Genomic DNA, 21,912 nt, shown 5'->3' with positions numbered 1-21,912 from the left:
TATTTGACCGGCAGAGCTGGTAATGAGTGTTTAATTATAGTTTATACAGCCCACTTTGGTCTGAGTGGGAAAAGCTGCTTTGTTACAGTCAATGAAGTATTTAAAGCTACGTCCAAGGTAGGGACGGGTTTATTAAACACTTGGGTAAGCAATAATAAACTAACATTGATCGAGCAACTTGATAGCTTTCTTTTATGTGCTCGAGGAAGCGGGGGGGGGGGGGGTCAGATCCAGGTAGAAGAATTTAAAGTAACTTGGCACAGGGAAAAGAATGTGTTCACATGGCTGCTTCAGGAGGCAACATTGTTTGATGTAACCCAATCTTCCACTTGTATAAAAAGAAAGTTGCTTTGCCACCATCACCACCAATGGGCAGGCTGGTGGGATCCTTTGTAAAAGGGGAGAGGACAGATTCATGGAGAATAAAGCTATTAACAGCCACTATGCTTCTGAGCGCCAGCTGCTCTTGTGCTCAAGTCCAGGTCCATCTGGGTGGCCACTGTGAGAACAGGATGCTGGAGTAGATGGGCCACTGGCCTGGCACAGCAGAACTCTTCTTCTGTTCTTATGAGGAGGAAGACAGTTCCTTCTCCAAGTCACTACACCAGCCGTCGGTACCCTGCTGTCCTCCAGTAGTTTTGGACTGGTGGGCAATGGGAGTTGTGTTCCAAAACATCTGGAGGGCTCCAGGATGTTGGTAGTCTACTGTAGTCCTTGAATATGAATTATGTCTCAAATGTTTGATATACTTTTACATTGTTAATTTAAACTGAACTGATGAACTGTTAAGAAATGGCAGGCTTTAAAAAACAAAAACTTGCTCTGTTTCAGTTGAGTTCTCGCAAACTGATGCAGACATATTGCTGTCAGCGGTTACATGTTACACTGCAATGCTATATCGCTGCATCTTGGGGAAATGGAATTTGCACCGCATGCTTGCTGCAGGAACCTTGGATAAATTTTCTATTGTCCGCTATCATTTATATCTAATATGAAGCATTCTACACAGCTCATCTTTAATCCCCATGCTTGTTAAGGAGCTTAAGGAGTAAAAATCAGTTGATTTCAGGGTATTTTGGAGTTCAAGGTCAATATGATTATGTCCTCTTTCTCCTTCTCTCCCCCCCCCCCTCTTTATTTAAAGGCACGGTCTCATCACAGTTTCCAAAGTTCAATTTCTTTTTCAGTCCCCTAATTAAAAGCTGTCCAGGAGTATATCAGGAGGCTTTTATATGTGAGATCAACCCCTTGCCCTGGGACCAATTATAGAAAAATAGCTTTACACATTTTACTGTTTGAATATCTGATGTTCATACATGCTGTCATGTTTTATGGTGAAGGCATGATAAGAAGCATACCATTATCAGCCCAGGACACAACAGCATTCTCACAGCATTAAAGCCCAGAATGGAAACATCAGATATTATTATTATATATTTATTTAAAACCCAACTTTTTTCCCTGACAGGTACTCAAGGCGGCTTACATATAAAATAGGAATAGCTGAAAATATGGGGGGGGGAGGCAATAATTTAAAAATTATTAATGATTAATAGAAAAATACAATAAAAAAATCACAGCACCAGCCCTTTCCAGTCAGTTCCCAAAAGCCTGTTGGAACAAAAAAGTATTTGTATTTTCGATGGAAGGACAAAAAGGAGGGAGCCAGTCTAATTTCCCTAGGAAGGGAGTTCCAAATTCTGGGAGCAGCTGCCAAGAAGGTTCTCTCCTGCATCACTACCAAGTGTCCTGAGAAGGTGGTGGGACCCAGAGAAAAAGATAACTGACAGCCCACAAACAGTTGGGGTGGACCAGGTTTTGGGGTCCCTTTACAGCAGCTGAGGATCCCTAATTGATCACTGGTAGGGGCTGCTATGATCCTTCAGCCCCTGAGCTGGGCATCTGGACAGGAAGTGCTGCCCTCTGAATTTCCTCAAGGAGATCCCCCCCCCCCCAGAATGGGTCAGGAGGAGCCCTACCCCACCTGTTTCCCTGTAAAGACCCAGCCCAGTGCCTCTTCCTCCCCTTGCATTGGTGACCCATGTCAACTTGCCCCCAGACCCATTATACCTGCAAGCATTCCATCAAGCCATTATGAATATCCACCTGTTGTTCCACAGTCACCTGTTGTGACTGTTGCTAGTCACTGATGAATGTACTCAGTCTGGCCTGCACACTTCCATCTTTGTGTGTAATCTTTGGGTGTTGAATCACCCAACTGTCATGTGTCTGCACATTCCACCAGATCACCTTGTTAACTTTTCCCCAAGGCCCATTTACCTGGGCAGGGTCTGTCAGTGGCCCTTCTTCCAAAGTTGCCTCTTAAGGAGCTCCAACCAGACAATTAACATTTGACGGTACTTTGAAGGCAAAGCATTCAGTTCGGCAACAGCTGTTGGACAGAGGTGAATTCATTTCCTCTTGCCAAACTCATTGTCCCCGAGTTGTATGACAAGCACACCTTGAGGTCCCGAAGATGCAAACTGAGATGTCCCCAAGGGCTTGAAGCTGTCCCACATCATGCCCCTCTGTCCCAACCAGGAAATGTGCATTTTGTCACCCAGATGGAGGTGGGTTCTCCTGTCAGATGGTGCAGCATGCTGATGAGGCCAGTTTGCCATTCTGTGCCTGCAAATCCACACAGCTCTGTAGTCAGGACCTGCAGGGGTTCAACAAAGAGAGATAAAGCTAGGGGTTTGGTGTGGGTGAAAATATGCTCTATATCCTGCCAAGTGCCCATGCATGATGGCCTTAGTACTTAAAGATTTGGGGGGAGGGAGAGAAATCGTGTCCTCCCTAAAAGAGGGCATGTGTTGCAGTGAGACCTGGAGACTGACCTCCTGATTGTGGGTGGGTATATTGGACAGCCACAAACCTGATTGGTAGGTCCCTCGTTGCTGGATTTAATCTGGCCAATGGGGTGCAATCTAAATGGACCGAGGGACCTATATATATATACCTATGCACGTGACCCAGAGCTTCCTCTTTCGGGTCGTGCATTGGAACACCCGCCCATCTCTTCCTACTTTTAGGGCATTTTGCGATTGACCTTGCTATGCCATCATGTGTCATCAATCATTGGGACAGGGGCACAGCAGGAATTTCCCCCACTTGGCTGATTGACTGTTGTCATTTGGGTTTCGCCTGCCACATAGCACATCATCACAACTTGTAAGGTTGCAGATAGGCACTGGTTCAGGTGATAGGGATGGGAGAATGGTCTCGCCATCCCTATGTGAGGGATATTCCGTTAAAGGAATCCAGGGACTCAACTTGGTTTGGTCAACCCCCGAGAGGGGGTTGTGCCCATGCCTGAGTCCAGGGGAGCATCTGGGGAGTGAACAGAGTCTGTTCCTGGGCTTTTCACCTACCTCAGGTCTTCACCCTTGGCTGACGTATGCTGGAGCCCTGGGTCAGCGCTCCCTGCAAGGGTGCAGGGAGCTAGTTGAACCGGAGCCTATGCAACCACTCACTTTTCTGTAATCAATAAAGTTGTGGCCTAAATTCTGCCAAAAACCAAAACTAAAATTTGAGTCAAATTTGTGTTTATTTGGGAGGAAGGTATCTGGGTCTGAACAAGCAAAGAAAAAGTGGTCCATTCTCCTTAGTCACAGCAATCTGGGCTAAGGAGCAAAATTTAAGAGTCTTAAATGGTCATTCCTAATTATTCTATTAGTATCATCCAAATCTTTATTTCTCTTGCTGTATCATTATTTATACTAATATTGTTACGATTACAAATGATGAAGCGCTAGCCAAACTCAAAAGAACATGGAAAATATAGAACATGATCACCCCAAAGGTTAAGCCCTTTTCGGTCTGATTTAACGAGAGCTAAGCATGTGCTTAATTCTCTCCCCTTTCAATCAAGGCTACTTAAAATTACTTTAATTTTAGATGAATAGTTGTGTCCCTGCTTAGCACATGTCCTTAGATAAAAAAAATCATGCATTTCTAACTCTCTGCTGTGCTTGAGGAGAGTTTAAAAATACATTTTACGTGATATTCAAAATGCCATTTCATTCTATATTTCTGTTACTATCCCAAAGGAATTGACTTAATCATGGCGGATGTTTATTTGGGGGGGGGGTGTGCAGGAAAGCATGTGCCAATGAAAGAAAGGTAGACAAAGAAAAATAGGAGACTTGAGATAATTTTAACTATGGGGATGGATTGGTATATTTATGTAGAGTATTTTTAGCAGTTCATCATAATCATCCCATTTCTGCATGTTGCATGTTGCAAATTACAGAAATGTAATAGAACTACCAGCCCCTCTAATAGCGATCTTTGGTCGCTGAGTTCCTACCAGTTTGGAAGCAAAATGGAGCTAACCATAGCAATGCAGGAACAGCTATTTTCATTGCATTGAAACAGACGGGGATGTAATGTATGCATTATGAATGAAATATCTGGCAAATGTCCCCTTTAAAAGAAAGAGGTATGGAGAGCTCACTCAGAGATGTGGCCTGGCAGGATCAGTTGGTGACTACTTTATGCAGACTCCCAGGCCTCTTCAGAAATAAAAATTTTTAACCATTCCCTCCAGACCCTCCAAGTGTCCCTATTTTTCAGGGACATCCCTGATTTAGAGAAGCCGTTCCGGTTTCTGATTTGATCCTGGAATGTCCCAGTTTACCTTAAGACTTTCCTATTTTCATTGGAGAAATGTTGGAGGGTGTGGAGTTATCCGACCCCCGAGCTGTCTGAAGGCAATCCTGTATAGGGAATTTTTTTTAATGTTTAGTGTCTTACTATGTTTTTATATGGGACCCGGGTGGCGCTGTGGGTAAAAGCCTCAGCGCCTAGGGCTTGCCGATCGAAAGGTCGGCGGTTCGAATCCCCGCGGCGGGGTGCGCTCCCGTTGTTCGGTCCCAGCGCCTGCCAACCTAGCAGTTCGAAAGCACCTCCGGGTGCAAGTAGATAAATAGGGACCACTTACTAGCGGGAAGGTAAACGGCGTTTCAGTGTGCGGCTCTGGCTCGCCAGATGCAGCTTTGTCACGCTGGCCACGTGACCTGGAAGTGTCTCCGGACAGCACTGGCCCCCGGCCTCTTGAGTGAGATGGCCGCACAACCCTAGAGTCTGTCATAGAATCATAGAATCATAGAATCATAGAGTTGGAAGAGACCACAAGGGCCATCGAGTCCAACCCCCTGCCAAGCAGGAAACACCATCAGAGCACTCCTGACATATGGTTGTCAAGCCTCTGCTTAAAGACCTCCAAAGAAGGAGACTCCACCACACTCCTTGGCAGCAAATTCCACTGTCGAACAGCTCTTACTGTCAGGAAGTTCTTCCTAATGTTTAGGTGGAATCTTCTTTCTTGTAGTTTGGATCCATTGCTCCGTGTCCGCTTCTCTGGAGCAGCAGAAAATAGCCTTTCTCCCTCCTCTATGTGACATCCTTTTATATATTTGAACATGGCTATCATATCACCCCTTAACCTCCTCTTCTCCAGGCTAAACATGCCCAGCTCCCTTAGCCGTTCCTCATAAGGCATCATTTCCATGCCTTTGACCATTTTGGTTGCCCTCCTCTGGACACGTTCCAGTTTGTCAGTGTCCTTCTTGAACTGTGGTGCCCAGAACTGGACACAGTACTCCAGGTGAGGTCTGACCAGAGCAGAATACAGTGGCACTATTACTTCCCTTGATCTAGATGCTATACTCCTATTGATGAGGCCCAGAATTGCATTGGCTTTTTTAGCTGCCGCGTCACACTGTTGGCTCATGTCAAGTTTGTGGTCAACCAAGACTCCTAGATCCTTTTCACATGTACTGCTCTCAAGCCAGGTGTCACCCATCTTGTATTTGTGCCTCTCATTTTTTTTGCCCAAGTGCAATACTTTACATTTCTCCCTGTTAAAATTCATCTTGTTTGTTTTGGCCCAGTTCTCTAATCTGTCAAGGTCGTTTTGAAGTGTGATCCTGTCCTCTGGGGTGTTAGCCACCCCTCCCAGTTTGGTGTCATCTGCAAATTTGATCAGGATGCCCTTGAGTCCATCATCCAAGTCGTTGATAAAGATGTTGAATAAGACCGGGCCCAAGACAGAACCCTGTGGCACCCCACTAGTCACTCTTCTCCAGGATGAAGAGGAACCATTGATGAGCACCCTTTGGGTTCGGTCAGTCAGCCAGTTACAAATCCACTGAGTGGTAGCATAGTCAAGACCGCATTTTACCAGCTTCTTTACAAGAATATCATGGGGCACCTTGTCAAATGCCTTGCTGAAATCAAGGTAGACTACATCCACTGCGTTCCCTTCATCTACCAGGCTTGTAATTCTGTCAAAAAACGAGATCAGGTTAGTCTGACATGACTTATTTTTCAGAAATCCATGCTGACTATTGGTGATCACAGCATTCCTTTCTAGGTGCTCACAGACTGTTTGCTTAATGATCTGCTCCAGAATCTTCCCTGGTATTGATGTCAGACTGACTGGGCGGTAATTATTGGGTCCTCTCTTTTCCCCTTTTTGAAAATAGGGACTGGCCCGTACGGGCAGGGGTACCTTTACCTTTACCTTATGTTTTTATATTTGCTGGAAGCTGGCCAGAGTGGCTGGGGCAACCCAGTAAGATGTGTGGAGTATAAATAGTAAAATTATCATTATAGAATGGGACGTCCCTCTTTTCATCGAATAAATGTTGGAGGTTATGTTAACTCAGCTTGTAGTAAGTTTCAACATAATCCATTGAATATAACATTCCCAATGCAGCCAAGGTTCCTGTCTCCGTGGCAGGAAAAGTTAGGACTCAAATGAGTGACTTGAATGTGTGTGTTAATAACCCAGCCCACTGCCAGCACTGGCCACACCCACCACTGGCCACACCCACTTTTATGTGTCCCACCCCAAGCATTGCTGCATGCAGGCCAAGTCAATTGCCCACCTCGAGACTAGGTTAACATGGAGCAACTCTTACAGGGTTAAGGTGAAGAATATCTGAGCATGAGCAGGTGCCAAGAAAGGGGAAATTAGAAATTCACTTGTAATCTTATTTTTATTTATGAACATATTACAGTGTTGGTGACTCAGACTCAAGGCTTGAAATACAGGTGGGGATTATGAACAGGCTAGATTTCTGTTACAAGTCAGGGAGCTGCAAGTTTTACCAATATTGCTAATTTGATCCACTTTTTTTTAATTCTCTGCCAGCTCACATATTCTCCCAGGAACCCAAGTCTGCATAGGTAGTTCTATCCCTGCTCTGTCTCCCAGTCTGTGAGGCAGAATAGGCCAGTCACTATCTCTCAGCCTAAAGTCACACAATGAGCTTCAGGAATGGATGAGGTTTTGAACCTGGGACTTCCCAGTCCTCTTTCAACACTTGCAATATTGGAAAGCATTCCAGGTGTGCTCTGGTGGTGCAAACTTAACACAGAGCAGGTCTTTAATCAACTTACAATCAAGTTTAAAGACTTTTCAGATTCCATTAAATGCCTGGGTAGAGAGGAAAATCCTAACCTGGTGCCAAAAGGATGTCAGTGTCCACACCAGGTGGACCTTACTGAGAACTAGGGGTGCAAGAAGGCAGCTGTTTCTGTCCATACCTGTATTAATCACATTCAGGGCCGTTTCCATTCCACAATGTCCACCAAATACTACATAATTTGTCTTGCTGCCCACTATTTAACTTGGATCAAGTAAGATGAAAACAAAGTAAAAACAATGTAATCTCATTCATTCGCAGATTTAAAAACAAGAATATGAATACCATATTTGCTTGGCTGATTGCTATTTCTGATCAAAGACAAACATGCAAACTGTAGCCATTTTAGCTTCCTTTTCCTTTTCCATCAGGATTTCGTCCCTATCAGGACAGCACCGTCAGAGGCAGGATGTTGAGGATTGCAGGTGGGGGATAATAATCTTTGAGAAAACTGTAATCTTTGAGAAGCCTTGGAGAACATGTGAGGTCCCGTCAGGCTAAAGGTGGGCAAATGTTGTCCCCAGCTTCATAAAGCAGGGAGAAGAGGACACTGGCAAATACTGTCTGGTCAGTTTAGGTCAATATCAGGAAAGGTCCTAGAACACATAATTAAACTAATGCATGATCGCTTAGAAAAGGATGCTGTGAATACTAAGAGCCAGCATGGGTTCCTCAAAAAAAAGTCATGCCAGAGTAATCTTATTTATTTCCTTTTTTATATATGATGTTACAAGCTTGGTGGCTCAGGGGGATGCTGTCGATATCTGGATTTCAGTAAGGCCTTTGATAAAGTGGACTTCCTGGGAAGGTGATGGTTTCTCCTTCACTGGAGAGCTTTAAACAGAGGTTGGATGATCATCTGTCAGAGATTCTTCACCTGTGATTTCTGCATGGCAGCGGGTTGGACTAGATGACCCTTGGGATCCCTTGCAACTCTATAATTCAGTGATTCTATCAGAGTGCTGTTGTGCTCAGCTTTTGCTTGTGGACTTCCCATAGGTATCCGGTCGGCCACTGTGAGAACAAGATGTTGAGTGAAATGGACCATTGTTCCGATCCAGCAGGGCTTATGTTCACAGGCCAACAACCCAAAAAGACTCTCTCTGTTGTTGCTACACTATGCTTTGATTAAGTTCAAACTCCTAAACTGTAATTCTTTGATTATTGTGTTTTGTAATGTTAGCTGCTCTAAGGGGTTTCAGAAAAGCAGGCTCATCATCATCATCATTGAAAGCAGAGGCATGATACTGTCATGGCAATGCACTTTTAAGCTGATCTCAGCAGGAGGGATTTCAGCACATGCTTAACCCTTCCAGTGACATTAAAGAGTCTTTGAAGTCCTTAAATCTGGCTGGGTCCTGCCCTAAGTCTCCCCTGTTGCATTTACAGGTCATTTCCATCATTCCAACAGTAGGAAAGTGAAGCCCCCCTTTTTTTGTTTTAAGGAGTTTATAAATTATGGAAAACAAGTTGACAGCTTGTCCTTATAAATATGAAGATTGCCTTCTGTACCCTCATGAATCTGAAAAGTCACTGCTTTTTTTTAAAAAAAGCGCAAAACTACTGATTCAGCAAACTGAATGAAACTAAGCATTCCCTGGGTAAGTTTTGCTGACCAGGGAATACTCCAGCAATTTAATTTTTTTCTTTTTCTTTTTTGGTGGTCCAACATTTGCTGTGCTCCCCCCCCCTTCCAAATATTGTTATGTTTACAGAAAGAGTCCTCATTTCCCGCAGAAAGGTCCTATTATTGACAATATGAATATAACAGTGAAATATACTCCAATACCTGAATATGCTTAGAGAATCCAGTTACAGTCCCTGTGGAATGTTCCTTATTTGTTGCTAGCAAGGAAAGCTCTGGGGTGCTCCACATTTTCTGCTTATGCTTCCGACCTTACCGTGATAGAGAAAATGCACAGAAAATTTCATCTGATGCCACCATTACTCCACAATTCAACACATGGAAGATATAGCTCCTAAGGGCTCATTCCATGGTAGGAACAGAGGAAGCTGTCTTAGACAAAGTCAACCCATCTATCTCAGCACTGACAACCCCAGATGGCATCAGTTCTCTGGGGGATCAGACAGGAATCTTGCCCAGTTCTACTTGGGGATTAAACTTTGGGCCTTCTGCATGCAGAGCAGGTGCTCAACCACAAAGCAAGGAAACTTCTTCCCATCAAGGAACATAAGAAGAACATGTTGGGTCAAACCAATGACCCATCTAGTCCAGCATCCTGTTCTCACAGTGGCTGACCAGATGTCAGTGAGAAGTAAGAGCATTCTCCCTGCTCTACAGTTGCCAACAACTGGCATTCAGAAGCACACTGTGGAGGCAGAACATAGCCTCTATTGTGGCTAGCAGCAATTTACAGACTTATTCTCTATGAATTTGTCTAATCCTTTCTTATAGCCTTTTAAATTTGGGGGCCATCACTGCCTCCTGCAGTAGTGCTCCACAGAATGACTATGTAGTGCATGAGGAAGTTCATTCCTATATGTCCTGAATCTTTTAACATTCTGCTTTATTGGACGTCCATGAGATCTAGTGTTGTGAGAGAGGGAGAAAAGCTTTTCTCGATCCACTTTCTCCATGCCATGCATAAATTTAGATGATCATGCCTCCTCTTACTCGCCTTTTCCTTAAACGGCAAAGTCCCCAAACTGTTCCTCACAGGGGAATCGCTCCATCCCTTTGATCAAGGGTTTGACCACCATTTCATCTCCCCATTCCTTCTCAGAAGTCCTCCATTATTTTCACTCATTATACACTGAATGTAGAACATATCCATCAGGTTTAGTGGCCACTGATAAGCCACATCCTCCATGAATTTACCGAATCCTTTAACTTCAAAAGATGTTTAATTTGGGGAATTTGAAGTGACCGTTCCCTGTTGCTGAGATTCCAGAGATGAGTGTTAGTTTGCCTCCAAAGGTTGAACGGAAATGGTAGAGTGGCAGGAGGCAACAATGGATAGTGGAAGTGGATAAGTGTTCTTCTGCCCCTCTCAATTTGGTTTTGAAACCCAATGCCTCATGGTAGGGCTGGCCTTGATTGTCTTTTCATTTTCCTCTCCCAATTCTTCTCCTCCAAAAGTCCCCTGTATTTGTTCTGATTGCAGAATCTTGAATATTCTGGTTGCAGAAATTATACTATTGGGTGGATCCCACCATGTGCAGTTCTCATATATAGAGGGAGTGAATGAAAGAACAAGGTGTTTGGGAAATGTTTTTTTCCAAAACATAGACACCCCATCCTACTCTTGGGTATTTAATCACCCACCACTTTCAATTAAGTGCTTCTCACTGAAAGAGGGTGGGAAAGACTGTGAAGGAAATTGATTTCCTCCTAGCTAATGCATCTTTCCCAGTCTCTGGCCCACCCTTATAAGCTCCCCATTCCTTTCAGAAGGACACAGATTAGAAAGTCACTTGGTCAAGGGGCAGCAGAGGGCACTCCAGGCCAGAGCAGGTTAAGTTGTGGTCACTTTATCTCTTGTTGTTGACGCAAAGGCCCGAGGCCACGGCCTGAGGTTTTCCGGCAAAAAAAAAAAGTGTTTACAAGCAGGTCAAGGACTTGTTAGCAGATAACCATTAGCAAAACAACTTTGCTATTGACAAAACCAGCAAAGAAAGGTATGTTTGCAGATGCAATCCTTCCTTTCTAGGACAATAAGGTTAAATCAAAATGGCATTTCTGAGGGTCTGCTTACAAGAGCTTCCTTTCCCCTGCCCCCCTTGAGCTTTTAAGAAGTTGCCCTGCCCTCTCTCTCTGTCTCAAAAAAAAAAGAGCAAGCTACTATGCACTTGTGCACTAAACTTTTTAGAAACTTAGAACTAAATCAATTCTGGGATTTACTGCTGGTCAGACAGTAGCCAGGGCTTGTTAATGTCTCTTAGCTTTAGACTCTGCTTTCTAATTAGAAAGATGCCCCCCTTCCCCAACCCATAGCTCATGAAAACGTTTGGCTCTGAGTGAACCTCACCTGGTGTTAGCTTTCATGATTGCCTTCTGAGCATGCCTCCTCCCACCCCCCAGCCCAAAATCCAGAGCAGGTTCATCAAAAGGTTCCCTGAAAAGTTCAGGAGTCGTTCAAGCAAGCCCGAGCCAATTTATGGTTTTGTACGCCAGCAGCTGGGATTCAAAACCAGGGCAAGCTCACCAGACCAAATGAGGCTTTGCCTTCAAATGACACATCTGTTCAAAAGCCAACTAGCCTGGAATTTGCAAAAATGTACTGGGTTTTACACAGGCTTTTTTCCTAGCAAAGGAATTGTTTTGATCTGCCCATCTATCCATCGATCTATTCATCTGTCTCATTCCTTCTAACAAGGACAGGCCAACCCAATTTCACACTCCTGAATGCAAATCCCAGTCAGACTGTGCACTCCTCTGAATTTTTCAATGTACTCTTCATGTGCAAAAAATGCACACAAAATGTATACTATCTGTGAACAACAAACACAACAGGCGTACTTTGCAGGCAAATGCATTGAAAAAGATTGAAAAGTATGCAATACATATGCATGCATGCATGTATGTATGTACAAAATACATGGGAAAGCACTGAGTGCAAGGAGATTGAACAATCTATGACAGAGTGCCAGCAAGACCGAAACGGGAGGGAATTAATAGCTTTGCCCATCTTTACTGCTAATATTCCATGCAGAGACTTTTCTCACCCCAAAAACTATTGCTAAGCTTCCCCCCCATTTTAAATGAAGGAAAGGCTCTGTTTTGCTTATAAATTAACTACTAGCAGCCTTGTAAACAATGCTGATCAGGAATTACGGGGAGGGGGGACCAGTGCAGTTTAGAAAGGTACAATCTGTCATCTTGATTCAAAATGGTGTCCACTGGTTGCCAAACACAGAAGAAAATCTATTCCTTGATCTCAGGAACCATTACACAAAAAATAGTTGTGATATTGTAAGAGGTGTCTAAATGCATGCAGTTTTGAATAATTCAGTCCACCATTTTGAATCCGATTGTATCCAAACCCTGCTCCTTCATCACAGGAACCAGCATACAAAATTTGATTAACATTGGTGCAGGTTTGATAGGTTCAGTCTGCCATCCTAATTCAAAATAGTGGCCAAAGGTATCCAATACCTCCTCCCCGATCTCAGGAAACATCACATCAAATTGGGTCAAGACATCTTCAAAGGTCTCCAGATGCATAGAAGAGACAAACAGCTTCCTAAAATACCTAGTAGAACTGTGGAATTGCAGATTTGGAAGTGATCCCAAAGGTCATTTATTCCACCCCTCGCAATCAGAAATCACAGCTAAATAATCCCTAACAGATGGCCATCCGAGTTCTGCTTAAAAGCCTCCAATGAAGGAAAGTCCACTACATTCCAAGGTAGTCTATCTCACTGTCAAACAGCTCTTGCCATCAGAAAATTCTTCCTAACATTTAGTCAGAATCTTCTTTTTTATAATTTGAATCCATTGTTTGGATCCTCCCCTTTGGAGAAACACAAAATGAGCTTGCTCCATCTTCCATCTGACAGCCTTTCAGAAATTTGAAGGTGGCTATCATATCACTTCTCAGTCTTCTCTTCTCCAGGATACACATACCCAACTCCTTCAACCATTCCACATAAGGCTTGGTTTCCAGACCTTCAATCATCTTGGCTGTCCTCCTCTGCATATGTTCCAGCTTGTCAATATCCTTCTTAATTGTGTCCAGTTCTGGACATTATACCTCTCTTGATGCAGTTTGGAATTGCGTTAGTTAGTTTCTTATTCAGTTTTTGCTGCTGCATAACACTGTCAACTCATGGTTGTTGTTGTTTTTTGAATATTTTATTAGTTGAATATAAGAACAACATATAATCAAATACAAGCAAGCAAATAAAGTATCCCCCTAGCCCCACCCAACAGCCCCAACTACGTCCAAGTAATTACATTAGTAATATAATCAAATAAAAATTTATTTCTACAGTTGCTGGTTTTAAAAATTATCATTCCACATGCTCCCATGTGTCTTAGGTGGTTTAAATGAATGTTCTTTCTTTAATGCATATGTGTCAACTCATGTTAAGCTTGTGGTCTACTAAGACCTCTAGATCCTTTTCACATATACTGCTGTCAAACCAGGTGTTCCCCATCCTACATTTGTTCATCTGATTAGTCCTGCCTAAGTACAGAACCTTACATTTGTCCTTTGTGGAATTCATTTTGTTAGTTGCTAGATGGAATGGAATGGAATGAAATAGCCCTTCTCCACTGATTTGGAATGCAAGAAGGTGACTTTGCTAATAATGCTGGGGAAAAATATTGTTATCCTACAATATATTACCAAGAGTTCAAAATATACTTTGCCAACTGCAGTGTTTGGAATTGCACATTGTGGGTTGTATGGTGCCTTACTGCTCATGTGCCTGTATTTACACACATTTTTCTGTTGCTGCTGGAATATCTAACACTATCGCAAATCCAATACCCATCCATCTTTCCCTCCTAATTCTTCCCTCTTCCCCCAGTGTATGGACCTATAAAAACAGAGTTGTTCTCAATAAACTCTTCCTATTAAAGATGACAGTTTTTTTGGTTTTTTTAAACACACTTGATTTTTTTTTGTAAAAAAAATAAATGACTGTGATTCCGCGAGAAGTGGAAGAAGTTCCTCCAAGTTCCTTTCCAAGCTGTTAAAGATTAGCTTGATGTAGATAAGCCTATTCCCCAAACTCATTATCTGTCTTCAAAATGCACCTTAAGGACTACTTAATAAAGTCAAGGTTATGTGAAGAGTATTTCAGTGAAAACCAGTGAATGACTGTTAATAAATCTGCATTACAGATTGGAGATTTTGTCTCTGTCTTTCATCCCAGCGATAGATGATCCCTCTGTTTTCTCCCTCCCTCCCTTCCTTTCTTTCCTTCTTTTTTTCTTCTTCTTCAATAAACACGTGTTGCTACTTTGCTAAGGTCACCAGTTTGAATCAGAGACAGCTGCAGGAAAATAGGAAGAGCGTTTTCCAGCATGTTTACAATTACCGTGTTCAATGCATTGCAAAAATATTTCCACCACTCCCTGGAAGAAGGCTACAGAGGGTGGTGAGGTTGACCATTTGCTGTGGCCTCAAGTCCAGCACCATCATTTCTTCTTTTGCTCAAAAAGTTCAAGAAGATTTAAAGGTAGGGGAAACAGAATCTTCCCTTTGGCTATACATATACTCTCTTTCCAATTGGGAGAGGTCAACAAGGCTGCATTCACACAGCAAATTTATTCCATTTCTCTGATCTTTCCCAAACTTTTAATTTACACATTATATTGGAGCTTTCAGAATCCACTTCCAAAATTCTAGTGGAACTTTGGCACTTATTTCCATGTTAATTGTTTCGGGGAGGGGGATCTGTTAGGAACCCCAGGAAATCACCCAAGTAAAGTCATGAAATTTGGGTAGTATACCAGGTACAGTATACAGTTTTCATGGGGGAATGGTAGAGGAACAGAAGCATGCATGTGCAGAAAGGGGGCGAAGCAGCAGCATTGTTTGCTGTGTCACTTTTTCAATCTGAGGGCCACATGCCAATGGTGGGTGGGGCCAGAGGAGAAAGTGGGCGGGGCAATTTTACTGTTGCATTGTAGGCTAGTTTCTACACACACACACACACACACACACACACACAGGCGCCTCTCTATCTGCCAATCAGACAAGCAAGAGCCACTATCAAGCAAGAGTTCAAGGACACACACCAAGGACAGGCAAAAATAGGGTGAGTAGTTCTGAGAGCCATATAGAGAGTCTTTCAGGGCCACATTCAGCTCCTGGATTTGAGATCCCCCCTGTACGCTTTATAGGATAAAACCAGAACCTTGAATTAAGTATATTTCCTTTCCCTGAGATCCTGGTGAGCTGTGCAGTTAAGAAACCGAGGTTAAGGGGAAGAAGAACAGAACAGATAGAATAAAGGATGGTGTGATATGAAAGTCCAGGCATCATTGCACGAAATGGCATTCCCATACACTTGTCAGGGCTCAGAAGTTTTATTACCAAGGAATTTCACTTCTGCCTCTTATTCTTAACACACTGCCCAGCGCTGGGCCTGAGAGGATTTGCTGATCTAATATAGATAGCGATTTTGTAGGTTTGTTGAGATTTATATAGACAGCACCTTGGGATCAGGAATTACATTTTAAAATGTAATAAAATGCTCCTTGGCATTTTTTTTTCTAAAAAAAAACTTACAAATACCCGTACTTAAAAAAGTAAACATCAAATAATCTCTGATATCTTTCAAGAAAATGTTGACATAGCTCAAGGAGCTTCATCCAGATCCCCGAGTCGTTTGCTAGAGTCAACTTAATAAACTCATTTTCTTCATCCTGCCATGAAGTTTCCTATCCCTGGGAAGATGGAAAGGTAAACCAAAGATTGTTTTCTTTTATATATGTATTTATTTATGTGTAGATCGATAGACCGGTAGAATTTTTTGTTACATGTACTGTATGTATGTATGTTTGTACAGTATGTATATATATATATATATTTCTTCCACACAATTCACCAAATCCTCAGCCATGGTAGGGGCTACTCCACTACAGCAAATGGGCACTTTGCCTGCAAATGTGGTGTGCAAATTTCAGGGAAGGCTCAGTGGTAGAACATCTGCTTTACATCCAGGTAGACCGCTGACTGAAACTCTGAAGAATAGCTATTAGTGAGTGTCAACAATACTGAACATATATGGATCAATGATCTGGCTCTTAGGTAGCTTTCCGTGTTCCTATGGATTATTATTACCCTCCATATCATTACTAATATAGTGTACCTCTTCAGAATGGGTCGTCATCTTGTCCTCCACCATCTTCTGCAACTCTAGAACTGGTGCCCTCCAACTGTCTTAGACTGCATCTCCCATTAGCCCCAAAATTCCTTCAGAACTCTTCAGATAACTTGCATGAGAGCCAAAGTACATGAGGTGAAGGAGGAGGCTCCTGATTTTGCTTTCCAGTAAAATACACCTTTAGGGGTGGGGGGAGACTGCAAGGTCTGAGCTTGCCTCAAGCTGGGGTGAAGAATTGTGAACTGGAAAAGTTCACATCCTGAACTCGCCCGATGTCTCCATCACTAGTCAACATCTACTTTGCCTTGAACGTTTTCCTTTAGGCAAAATTCAAGGCCAGCTCTAGTACGAGAGAATTCCAAGTTTTGACCTATGAGTGGAAAAAGTGATTGTTGTCTTCCAGCCATAAGCCCTGGAAACCTAGAAGTAATAACAGGACTGTTGCTTTCATAAGATGAATGGATAAATAGGTGGATTGTTAGACTATGATGATGATGATGATGATGATGATGATGATGATTTCTTACCTCCCATTCCTTGAAAGGTCCCAGGGTGGATAACAGCAATGTAAAAATACAACGTTAAAGTAAAAACTACTTAAATAAGATGCCAGACACAGCTCTGTGGGGAAGGAATGTCCTCTCCCAGGCCATTATACCCCAAACTTTTGAGGGTGGTGGAACTACCAGGAGGGTTTCCTAAACATAGCTATGGCTGTATAATCTATATACCACCCCTCATTTTTAAAAAATCACAGGATTTTAAATTTTAATTAATTTATCTTTTTTGCTGGTCTTATCACAATTCTATTTGTTCCGCTCTGACCTTCATCAGATGTCTCACCTGAGCAGGACTCTCCAAATCCAATTCAGTGTAACTCTAAACACAATCTTCTCATTTTGTCTTCTCCAACAAACTTGCCAGAGCAACATTGGTTTTCTTGCTCCTGCCTGTCATGAAAGCATTGAATCCAGACCAGCAAGCCAGGGGGAGTGAGGAAGCATTATAGAGAGCCCTCTTTGCATAGCAACTTTGCACGCTACCCAGGTCCAGGTGACAGCAGATAGGTTCCACTCATCAATAGTATATGAACAGCTAATTAATCATTAACCGAGGCTTTAATAAATGGTTACTCACTTGTTTGCCAATGTGGAACAAAGAACCAGTTGCGTGTGGGATGATCAGATGACATTCTACAAAGGCAACTTCAGATGAAGACGATGCTGATGATGTGCAGGCTACTTTTCAGTAGGGAAGTTCATCATTCTATGTGTCCCCTGAATAATGAGGGTGATTTGGGGAAGACTCCCATATTCTCAAGTCAGATCATGCCATCAACAAAGTGTCTAGACCAGAGAATCTTAAAAGCAGTTATTTTGCCTCTCATTTTCCAAAAAGCTAAAAACACAACAAGGGGTGAGTGTCAATTTTTTTGTTTCTGTTAACTTCTCATTTTTCCAGCCTTAAGTTCAGTTCTTCATATTTCAATGTCAGAATTTTTTTAAGTAGCTCTGTATATTCATCTGCATTTTAGTGTGAATTTTACCTAACATGCACATTTTTGCAAAGTCATCCCCCCCTTCTCTGTGTTATTTGCACTAACATATGCATTTTTATGGGCACTTTACCATCGTATAGGCATACATATAGACACTTTACCATAGTATAGGAATACTATTACCTGGCTGGAAAATTATTACCTGGCATTGCAAAATTCAGAGAAATGCAAACATCAACAGATGACTTTTTTGTTCTTGCTGTTCTCCTAGTGTTTCAGAAAGTGTGGGTTGGGCAGGTTCTCTTTTAAATATGAACTGAATCAAATATCTCCCCCATCCCTACACACAACCTTCCCACCCTTTCCCTTTTCCCACCTTGAGAAATGAAAACCATATTGACTCAGGAAACACCTAGAGCTTGAGAGGGGAGGGGTGCAGATGAGAGGGAAGTGATGGAGAAACAGGGGAGGGGATATTTTGCTTTGACTAACAAGTCTAACTTTTAATCACAATAAATTATTTCCCCGGTGCACTCCCATCATAGTCATTTGTGGAAGGAATGAACGGAGTAGTTCCTCCATGTGAGTTGCAATTCTCCTCCAAGTTTTGGCTGAGATAGCAAGTGGTGGTAAACAATGCAAAACGGGAAGAAAATTATTGTTGTTGTTTTATGGGCACTTTGCCCATAAGGTCTCGAGCTGGATTGCAACAATTTAAAAACAACAGATAGCCATTGCACTACAGAAGGCACAATTTATTGTGTGGCCAGCAACCTGCTTAGGCATTCTCTTGCACAACAACTGCCTGCTGGTGGAAAACTTTTTGCCAGCAGAAGAGGAATGCTGCAGAGTAATTTAGGATACCCATGAGGACTAGACACTTGCTGGATATCCAGCATGCCCTCTGTTCTGCACCAATTCCCAGACACTGCCCATAAACTCACATCACAGCCTCTGGCTATAAACTGTCCCGATATACTTTGCTTCATAGTTTTGCAAAATAATAAAAAAAGGTTCATGGAAATGAAACTAGAGCTCTCCTGCTCTCATGCCCAGTTTGCCAGGATGGCCTGGGAATCCCCTTGGAAAGGCGGGGGGTTTGAAAGATTTTATGCTTGCTCACTCCAATTCCACTGACTTAAAGGATTAAAGGGCTGAAGAAAAGGAGAAGCAGGAAACTGAAGTTGACATGAATGCCGCACAACTGTTGAAGTGTATACTCTCCTCCCTCTAGCTTTCCCCTTTTCTTTCCCAGTTAATGAATAACTCTGGATGTTGTAACTTATCTTGCTTGTACTTGGGGGGAAATGCACTTGGGCAGTATCCCTTAATTGGTGTCTTAAGCATGTCAGACATATCTGTCTTATCACAAAGCTTGTAAAAAAAAAAAAAATGAAGAGCAGGGCTCCCCCAGATGTAGGGGTGGACTGCTTTGACTTGAGATTAAATACTTTGTAGAGATCAGGCCATGTTCTCTCTCTCTCTGACACACACACACACACACACACACACACACACTTTCCATTTATTCTGGGAAAGTTTGCCCGTACCAAGCAATGCAGAGAAACACATCACTTTTCTTCCAAACAGAAAAAAGAATGGGTGCTAATTCTTCTACTGAGCTTGAGTTCTAAGTGCAGCCTAGAAAACCCTCTTGGCATTGGCCAGCTGACAGCTGTTTTTCTTAGGGCCTGCCAGAAGGGGTCGCTGCGGTGCACAGATTTCAAAGCTAGATACGTGAAGGGGAAGAGGAAGATGCTTTGGAAACAGAACTAAAGGAGAGAGATATTTGGTAAGCTTCCCACCTCCCCTTCTTTAGAAATGTGATGTTTGGCTAAAGTCTAAGCGGAAGTCCTTCCATTGTTGCCACAGCCTTTTTGTGAGTCTAATCCCTCACGCAGGACATTCGATCCTCAAGCCCATGCTATTACCCCACAGTGTATTATGGATGGCAAGCTAGCTTGGGGATTAGAAACACATAAAATGCTCAGAAAAAACATTTGTTGAGATTTCCCATGCACACTGATGCAGATGGACAGTTAGATTCCACTGATGGAATTCAAAGCCGTCCATTGCCACAGTGTACAGCAATGACTACAGGGAACAGAGGTGCTTGCAAAAGCAACATTTTCACAATAATAATGGCCTCTTCCATTAATTAACTCTTTCAAGGGTGTGCATCAAATAAGTTATACTCAGAGCAGACCCACTTAAATCAATACACTTCAATTCATTGTGCCCATTAATTTCAATGGGTTTACTCTGGGTAGGTCTAGCAGATATAAGTGGATCCCCTTCAGGTGGGTAAGGCTGCTTCTACACATTGCTCCTGGGGGCCTGCAAACAGGCAACAGATATACTTCATTCAAGAGGTTATTGAAGTCAGTGAGCAAAGAACTGGCGTTTGAGAGTTGAAATCAAACCCCAGTTCTTTGCTCACACATTTCTCTCCTGCCTCCATCCCTAAAGGTACTGTACGGTTTCTTCAGAGCCCTCTCTTGCCTCATCTCTGCCTTTCCCCTCAAATTTCTTACATATCCCTTTTGCATGTCAATTCATTGTCTATACAGTACCCTTCCTTCTGCACCCAGTTTTCTGGACTCTTTGTCCCTCAGATCCCCTACTTTCTGAGAACTTTTCCTGCCCTTGGCCTGCTCCACAAATCTACTCCTGTTCCTGTGGCCTGTGTGATTTTGTTAAATCCCAGCCAAACCAACAAGTTTTCCTTCCTATGATAATCCTGGACTGTAAACATTCCAGAAAACTTACTGTCTTTCCTGTGGAGCTGGAAAGCTTGTGAACTCTTATGCCACCCCACCAGATCAGCCAATCTGAGGATTCATTGCCACAATAGTGCAGATTTCCTGTTGAGGGCATTTCTGTTTAGGCACGGGGCTTGTCCATTCCTGTAGGTCTTTGTCATGCTTCTTTAGGATCTTGCTTCCTTGTTTGCTCCAGCAATAATCAAAAGAGGAATCACCATTTCCTCTACTCAAGTGAGTAATATACATGTGATGCACGTTTCTCATTGATGAAAATGCTTCCATTCACTTGCCTTAGAACAACTTATAATACACATTTTACAGATGAGGAACTCAATTTGGGAGGTGTTGTCCTGATGCTGAGCTAAGATGTGAAGCCAAATATTCGGGGCAGATCCACACCATCCATTTAAGGCCCATCCAAAGCACATTTAAAGCATATTACTTTCTCTAAAGAATCCTAGGAACCGTAGATTGTTAAAGGTACTGTGAATTGCTATTCTATGAGGGGGGGGACTACAGTTCCCAGAATTCTTTGGAGAAGTCATGTGCTTTAAATATGTGTCAGATGGGCTTTCAGTGTATGGGGTGGATCTGCCCACGGTCACCAGCCACACTTATGATCCTTATATACCATTTTCTCTTGTTTTTATTTCTATGTATAACTACATATACACAAAGTCTGCTTGTTTTAGAGGTCTGCCTCCCCTAAATAAAGAAAAAAAATCAAAAAAAATCTGAAAAACCTTTTGAGATCTCTCATTTACTCACCCCATTCCAAAGGATGGGCCACATTGCAGAGTTTTCTCAGAATGTATCACACTATTTTTGTAATGGCCCCCATCTCCCCCCTGCCACATATGTGCATGGTGTCCTCCAAAAAAAGTTAAGTCTTAGAGATTGCAGATGATGCACAATTGTTGTCAGGCATTAGTAGCAAAAGAAGAAAACCTGGCAGGGGGTAGGAACTGTGCTCTAGCCACAGTTGAGGAAACTATTGGAGAAACTTCTTGAGAATTTATCCTGTCCCTGGAGAAATTTGATGAAATGCTCCCCTTGCTCACCATTTCTCTGCCTTCAAATAGGATGGAGAGTTTTGATCGGGCCATTTGCACACAGCTCCTGTTTATTTGCACACATTATGAATCACTTTTTCGAATGAGCCTTAATCTTCTCCATTAGTTCCATCAAGGAAAAGCATCATCCTTCTCAAAAGAGGCATTACACAAAAACGAGAAGCCTGTCAGCCCGACAATAAGCACATTTATTCAAAAGTCGGTCCCTCTCCTTTCAATGGACTTTTCTGGTAAAATGTGCTTAGGTTGGCAGTCTATCCTTGCAATTCACTTTGCGCAGCATGGAATTTGACTCCAACCATTTGTGCAGAAAAGGCAATGAGGCAGGACTAATCTTACCA

The 21,912-nt window shown here is 42.7% G+C and overlaps 2 long non-coding RNA genes across 4 annotated transcripts in view; one reads left to right on the top strand and one right to left on the bottom strand.

Annotated features, from left to right (window-relative positions):
* Positions 1–1,421: 1,421 nt before the first annotated feature.
* On the bottom strand, positions 1,422–17,424 carry LOC114584512 (uncharacterized). The gene is made up of 2 exons (XR_013390683.1): positions 17,079–17,424; positions 1,422–2,659 (listed from the first exon to the last, which is right to left on the bottom strand). It is a non-coding gene; the product is annotated as an uncharacterized LOC114584512 (long non-coding RNA).
* Positions 17,311–21,912, top strand: part of LOC114584513 (uncharacterized) — a 23,678-nt gene continuing 19,076 nt past the window's right edge. For all 3 annotated transcript variants that reach the window (XR_013390685.1, XR_013390684.1, XR_003703671.2), the window contains exons 1-2: positions 17,311–17,651; positions 19,422–19,525. This is a non-coding gene — a long non-coding RNA (uncharacterized LOC114584513). The remainder of the gene's footprint in view (positions 17,652–19,421; positions 19,526–21,912) is intronic.

This window comes from Podarcis muralis, chromosome 14 (genome assembly GCF_964188315.1).
Source record: "Podarcis muralis chromosome 14, rPodMur119.hap1.1, whole genome shotgun sequence".
Lineage (NCBI taxonomy): Eukaryota > Metazoa > Chordata > Lepidosauria > Squamata > Lacertidae > Podarcis > Podarcis muralis.
Note: the sequence above shows the minus strand (reverse complement) of the source record. Positions and strands in the feature narration are given on the sequence as shown.